At 45.4% G+C, this 7,721-nt stretch overlaps 1 long non-coding RNA gene across 1 annotated transcript; it reads right to left on the minus strand.

Moving 5' to 3' along the window:
• Positions 1–2,805: 2,805 nt before the first annotated feature.
• Positions 2,806–4,471, minus strand: LOC123184277 (uncharacterized). The gene is made up of 4 exons (XR_006492943.1): positions 4,383–4,471; positions 3,975–4,044; positions 3,592–3,691; positions 2,806–2,928 (listed from the first exon to the last, which is right to left on the minus strand). It is a non-coding gene; the product is annotated as an uncharacterized lncRNA (long non-coding RNA).
• Between the last annotated feature and the right edge of the window lie 3,250 nt (positions 4,472–7,721).

The raw sequence follows: 7,721 nt of genomic DNA on the forward strand, positions 1-7,721 counted from the left end.
ACATATTACAATCTTTTACGGCATCAAGAATATCAAACCCCAAAAAGCCAAGACAAACGTGCACGTACTCAGGTTTTCGCTGATCATATTTAAGATCATGTGAGACGTCTCACCATTAAGCACATAAAGCTTGAGACACGATGAAGTGCATTACAAAATAAGACATGAACCATCTAAGAAATGTGATCAGCATAACTATTTCAAAATATAGGAATCTTCTTAAAAAAATTCTAATCTGATTTGGTGGCAACTCATGCTGCAACGATAAGTCCCCATGCATCTCATAAAATATAAAGCTTCTAGTTAATTTATAGGAAAATATGAAGGGGGGAAAAATGAAGTATACTAAGGGCTGCAACTTATCTTCACACATCGCACAATCAGATATGAACATATATAGTGCCAAGTCAGCTAATTATTCAGTCCACAGAGGTAAAATTCTTGCTAATTATAAAATTCTGCAACGCACGAGCTGCAAGGAAGTTGCTAAACACAATTAAGCATAGCTAATAGTTGTGTACGAAATGCATTCTAGCACAAAACCTACATACCAGTGGTAAAAAATAAACCTCGTGACCAAACTATATGATGTACCATCTCCTCTGCTCTAAAAATATATGGGTGCAGCAAGCACCTAAGTAAGAGATCATATCGGGATCAAATGACCAACAATTAGAAAAACCTACCACATAGCATAGAAAATTATGTGCAGATTTATGGGGTAAATAATATTCACTGATGCTTAAACCAACTAATATATATTCACTCACATGATTAGCACTTCAGTACAACATCATAATAGCTAGCATGATGCCCACTACAGTAGCATAAAAAGATATTTGTCACAGGTTCATAATAATAATGCCGGAACACATGCAAGTGAATAAAAAATCATCAAAGAATGAGTTTCTTGATCATCTATGAAGAGTTAGAGATGCAGATTCTAAACTTCTTTTAACCAAACATGATTCAATCAAGCTGCCCTTTTACTGGGATGGCAACGTAGATGTTCGTACAAGAATGACCTGAACCTTGGTTTTGGCTGGCTACAGATTTAGTCAATCAAATCGACCCTCCCTCATGAACAACACGCTCGTACTGAGCTGGTGATAGCCCAAGGTGTGCTCGAAGCATGTCAAGAACCGCCATGTGTGGGATCCTAAACACATGATGGGTATCCTGCAAGGACCAAGAGCATAAAACATAAGGCTGGAAGGAACTGCATGAAGCAACTGTAATACAGTATGAGACAACGAGCAGAGAAGCCATAGCTAAAAAGAAGAAGCCTCAGGCATAAGCCATTATACCGATAATAAATAGACATAAAGAATGACAGAAATATATCCTTGGCTGGTCAGCAAACTGATCGCGATGTGTTGTTACCATGTAATTTATGGAGATGGCAACCTAACACGGCAGTACCATTTGTGATAATCCATTAAATTAGGGAAAAGCCTAAACTACCGATTCTGGTCAACGAAGCTTGACGTGCACATGTCCACTGGCTTATAATATGAAATCAGTAATTCAAGAGCGCAAGGACATGAGATGGTGCTCGCACGTAGCCGAAGCAGAAAATGGATCCAGCATCTTAGAAAAGTGCATAGGACCGAAAATGAGATAACAACTCTGAAGTAATTATAGTGCCTGCCCCATTATAAACTCATTTTACGACCACTGCTTAAAGTAGCAGGAAATTAAAAAAGTCGTGCGTAGGTGTGGATATCATCAACAGCCCAAGCAAGGCAACAAATATGTGTTATGTAAATAATCAGCCATATCCAAGGCTACCTTCGACAGCAGGTTATAACCAAAATAAGAGATACAAAGAAAGATCCTTTCTTTGGGCCTTACTAAGATTTGAGAACCTTTTCTGCAGGTAAAAAACAATAAAAACACCGTACAAAAAACCCAGTAAGCATAGGCCCCTCTCCACAAGGCAGATTGTAGTATATTGCCTGAATCTAAACATTATTCTTTAGCTATGGCTATTATGTATACCCCCTAGATTAGATATGTATTTGTCTGCACAGAGCATTTCCTTTGATTTTAAAAAACCGCTAAGCCACATACGGACTACACTAAAGCAGACCCCTCCCTCACTGCTATGCTTGCGCAACCTGAACTTGTTTACACCACTAAACAGATGGGGCAATCACCTTTAGGACAGATTGTGGATGCTTATTTAAGTGTGTGTCAACAAATTACAATTTCATATGTAGAAGTGGGTCAATTCAAGTTGGTAGCAAGCATTCGCATGGCCAATTAAAAAAGCATAGTTATGTCTAATAGAATCCGGCTTTCATCTCTGCCATATGGATCCCACCTCTCTATAGATGAATTAGAGAATTCCCAAAAAAGTATTCATTTCATACTGAATCTATACAACCAAATAATGCAATCAGTTAGAAAGGAAAATCCATCTAAAGATTACAATTAACAGGAAAATAAAAATTATATAAGATCTACCTAAACCAAAGGCAAAGAATTCCTATCGGAGAGCAGACTAATGATAACAGTGTCACATATGTGCTACCCATGACAAAAAAGGTATGTGTTTCTACATTAGAATTGCATCCACCAATCATGCAAGCATCACATTGCACTTTTCACAGAGCAAATCAAGCATAAACAAATCATGGCATAGAAATTAGAGCAAACTACAGCGGCAGCGAGGCTGGCGCTAGAGCAGCAAGGCAAGGTTTCTACATTAGGATTGCATCGACCGATCATGCAAGCATCACATTGCATTTTCCACATAGCAAATCAAGCATAAAAAAACCATGGCATAGAAATTAGAGCAAACCTCAGTGGTGGCGAGGCTGGTGCTAGAGCAGCAAGGCAAGGAAGCCAGGGAGGTGCTTCAACAAGTATTATGCCAGTACATGCGCCGCATAAACCTATGAACAAACCTACCTGCATTCAAAGCTGCAGCAAATGCCATACAAATAAATCAGAGGAGCATAGTCTAAAAGGAGGCTAATGGAGCATCAATCATAAACTATTTGAAGCAAAACAATCAATAAATAACTTATTACCAGAAGTAATCTCATCCATATGGTTAATTAATCAGAAGTATCTGAAACTAACATTCAAATTAGGGATAGAATTCAGCGTATATATGCTCTAGTATTTGTTGGATCCCAAGTAGCCTAGAGCAATTTTATAGCTGAGAGATCTTTAAAGAACTAACACGTCCATATAATTGAGAAAATAAAAATCAAATATCAACAACGCAAGTACATGGACTGAATACTTGCTCAGATTAATATATTCATTCAGACTTGTCACCGAATACCAGACGTTGAACTTGGCGAGCACAGCATATGTTAAGATTGGACAATATGACTAAACACAACAACGGAGCAAGTATCATTCAAGTAAACCAACACGACACACTTCAGTAATTGGGTTCAGGTGTGTGAACTGCACGCACGCACAAAGAGAGTGAGTGAATGAGTGTGTGGGTGAGTCTCGGAGATAGATAGAGAGAGAGAGAGAGAGAGAGAGAGAGAGAGAGAGAGAGAGAGATAGAGAGATATAGAGAGAGAGAGAGAGAGAGAGAGAGGGAGAGAGAGATGGGGATCGTACCGGATCCAAAGCAACAGGTAGCCAAGCTGCGATAAATTCATCGACGGCGGCTCAGTTCCCGCGCCAGGCCGACCAGATCAGAGAGATCAATGCAAGGCATCTGAGAAGTAAAGGAGCAGAATATATTACTATGCAGCCTCTTTAAAGTTCAGAAGGAGAATCTCAAATAGAGTGACCATTGTAAACAATTTATGCAAAAAAATCAATAATGCAGAGGAACATAATGTGTATCTTGGTGCATTATACTCAAATGGAAATTAATTAATGCCAATGACCATTTTTTAATGCCCAAGAACATTCAGCTATAACACACTCGATTATGCATGTTCAAAACCATGATAGTAACAACAGAAAAAGAATCAACGAAAAGAGAACCCACGCACCAGTTCCAATATTTATCCTTGAAAAACACATGCCCCATCTTGTTTCCTCCTATAGTACAGAACCCTGACCCTGAAACATACAATAAAAATCAAATATAGTTCAGCCATTATTAGGTCAAAATGCATGCCTCTCAGAGAGAAATAAGTGCACACGACATCATTTGGTTGATCAGAAAGTTGGGGAGCACATTAGGTTCACTGAGATAGAAATGAAATTCAAAGGATTTTTTGAAGCTAGTATTTGCCATCGTTCAATATTGGCAGAGAGGAATCCGCATGGCATATAATATTTTTGTCTTTAAAAATAACAACTAATCAGTGAACCTCATTCCACACCAACTAAGCACAGATCAATGTATGAATTGCACACAAAAATTGGGAGATGGTAGGAGAGATGAAATGGATCACCAGTTCACTCCTAGATCCAAGCACCACTAAATTATTTGTGTTGCGCAGGACTACATCAGTTGCATTGGTAGCCTGGAAAAAAAATCCAGATATGCAAATCAATCAAAGTTGGCATTGTTACACTTGCGGTCATTCATTTCTATTCATTGCAAGCAGCAGGCAACAACGAACACTGTAAGCACTTAACAAAGCAGGCACATATAAATGTAGAAAAATGGGATACCTGTAGGCCATACATCACACAATGCATGGATCCTCTAAGGCTGCAAGGCATATCTTCCATCAATTCCAGGGAAGAGTGTTCACCACGAGAGGGAGGCTTGTATATGAGTCCCATCTTCTTCTTCCCGCGGCCCCGGAGAACTGCAACTCTGCCCTTGCGATCTAGCCCCCTGCAAATGAACAAACAAACATATCTAATCGAATCTCGAGCAGATGAACATGTAAATGTGGGAAGTGGAGAGGGCGCTCACCGCTCTCTTCGTGCGGCGGACCAGAGGCGACTCACCTCGGTTCGTTTCTGCCGAAGATGCACGAACACGAGGACGTTGGTCCGACACCCTATAATCGATGGCAACGCCTCCTGGTCTGACCAACCTACATGTTGCAGTCCTCGTTATATTTGTTTACGGAGGGAGTATATACTAATTATGCATTTTCAGAACTAAAGTGAACTCAAAGCTAGACATTTATAGCTCCATGTGGTATTGTGCTACAGTGTACTGACCAGAGACAGTTCTGATTATTTATAATTAACGGGAAATGGGAAGAAATTCACAAGCAATTTAAAATCATGCAACTTTGATCATGCAACAGAAAAAGGCAGGGGGGGCTAGATTTAGTCCCATCTTCAATTTAAAATCATGCAACTTTGATCATGCAACAGAAAAAGGCAGGGGGAATATATATATATATATATATATATATATATATATATATATATATATATATATATATATATATATATCCATCTGAGCATACAAAATTAATTCCATGAATGTAGAACTCAAAAGAAGAATATAAGAAAAACAAACATACAACTAAAAAAATGAGCAGAGCTAAATCAAGGAAAAGTAACACAAGCCTAAATCGGTATATGGCTAAATTAAGTTACCATGCCCTGTTCAACACAAACAGCAGTGCCACTATAGCAATATCTTGGACCAGATTAAACTAAAGCTCACATAGTTTATTACCCAAAACTTCCTGGCAACACATCTATAATCCTAGCCAATAATAATTCAATTGGCCATGTCAATTCAGAGCAAAGAACAAGGGAGGCAACCATCCATGTGCAAACAAACAAACAAACAAGTAGTGTAATGAATACCAATCTGAAAACAATGGCTATACTGAGAAATTTGCTAGTAACCCAAGTGTAGCAAACAGAACTTCCTACTATAGAAAAAAATTAGCACGGCTGGATACATACAGAGTATAGGAGAGAGACGAGAGGAAGCAGTGGTCGGCTTACATAGGACGTAGTAGAAGAAGAAGACGTAGAAGCAGGTGAGACAGTAGCAATCCTCTCCTCTACCCTCTTCTCCTGTCCTTCACACAACAGTACCTGCACACGACCGCACACAGGCATCAGATGTAGAGAGGAGGAACACCAGAGGGAGAAAAAGAAGAAGGGGGAGGGACCTGACCTGCTTGCTGCACCTCCAGTGGAGTCGCCATGGTCATGGGTGCTAGGGTATTGAGGCAGGAGGGAGGAAGTGAGGGAGTGAGGGAGACTGGACGCGGCAGTCCTCCATGGTGAATGGTGGCATCCTTTTCTGGCTGAGGTACCCAACGAGGAGAAGGAGGAGCAGCGCCAGCAGGACGTAGCCGCGGCAGGCGAGGGCGGCCCTGAACCAGGCGCCCCCAGCGGGCGACGAGGAGGCGAGGGGCGCCCCGGCGAGGCCTGCTGCTGCTGCTCCCCTCCGCCGCCGCTGTCGTGCTCCACGTCCTCCCTCCGCTGCTGCTCATCATCGTTGGGGAGGGTGGGGGGCTCTGTTGCGGCGGATCTGGCCGCCGACGGCGCGGTTCGAGGCGGTGGGTGGCGGCGGCGGCGATGTGGGTGGGAGGAGAGAGGCGCGCGGGAGGGGAGAGGAGGAGGCGGCGAGGCGGGAGGAGCTGGACGCAGGGGAGGCGCGAGTGTGAGAGGGAGGCGGCGGCTAGGGTTCCACCAATGGAGCGCCCCTTTTATACCCCCACGACGCGAAATGACCGGAATGCACTGGTGGGGGTAAGGTATTTACAATTAGTTGCCATTGAAAATTTATCCGACGGCCCAGGACGATCGGGTCAAGATCGGACGGCCCACGGCGATCTGGCCTGAGATCCGACGGCCTGTATCGCGAGGAGATCCCAAGCTCACCACGAACGACACCCCCAAGAGGGCGACGACGCCCGGAGCGCCGATGTCGCTCGATCCGGCAAGGATTTGGGCTTTCGCCCGACATACGAGCTGGGTGAAAGGAAGAGGGGAAGGAGGCAACCTGGACGGCGCCCTCGGGCATCGCCGCCGTCGTGGCCTATTGGTCTCGGATCTCTCCGGAGCCACCTCCCACCTCCAGCCGCCAAACAGGTACAACTCCGGCGACAAAGGCCGCCCAAAGCAGGACCATAGAAGGCAGCCCTGGTTGAAGTAGACAGAGGCCTTGGAACGGGCGCCACCGACCACGCCGGAGCCCGGACCAAGGCCGCCGCCCGCAGCCGACGCAACCAGAACCATGGTGACGGAGATCCAGGAGGCAGGAGGGGGGACCTCAAGCCCGCCCAAACTCGTCGGGCAGAAACCACCTGGCCGCAGCTTCGGGGCCTGCCGACGACACTCCCGCGGCCGCCACCCGCCGGAGGCGCAACATCAGATCTGTCACACGCCGCTTGCACCATGCCATAGGGAGCCGAACCTCCCCCACCGCGATTCCCAACCCAGCGTCCGATCTACGCTGCCGGAAACCGAACGAGTCCGCGCCGCGCCTTGCGCGCCCTCGTCACGCCGTCCCGAACACGGCAACCCTCGCCGGTAAGCGCACCCATGCGAGCGCCGCGCCGAGTCCCCGCCCGAATGAGCGGCCCGCGCCACCCCTGCTCGAACTGGAGGAGGGAAGGGCCCCGCCGCCGCCGAGCCGCGCGGGCTTCGCCCGTCGACGTCCCCTGGCGGCGGCGAGGGGAGGAGGGGCCGGAGGGGCCTGCGCTGGCGTCGACTAGGGTTCGCTCCCGGGCCGCCCGCGGGAGCGACCTCGGGAGCGCACTAGTAGACTTTTGTAATTATGAGTACAAATCCATCCTCTCGAATCTGGGGCGTACGAGCGTGACTCAACGGTCCAGGATCTTTTTTCTATTCTTCTA

Source organism: Triticum aestivum, chromosome 2A, assembly GCF_018294505.1.
Source record: "Triticum aestivum cultivar Chinese Spring chromosome 2A, IWGSC CS RefSeq v2.1, whole genome shotgun sequence".
NCBI classification, from domain to species: Eukaryota; Viridiplantae; Streptophyta; class Magnoliopsida; order Poales; family Poaceae; genus Triticum; species Triticum aestivum.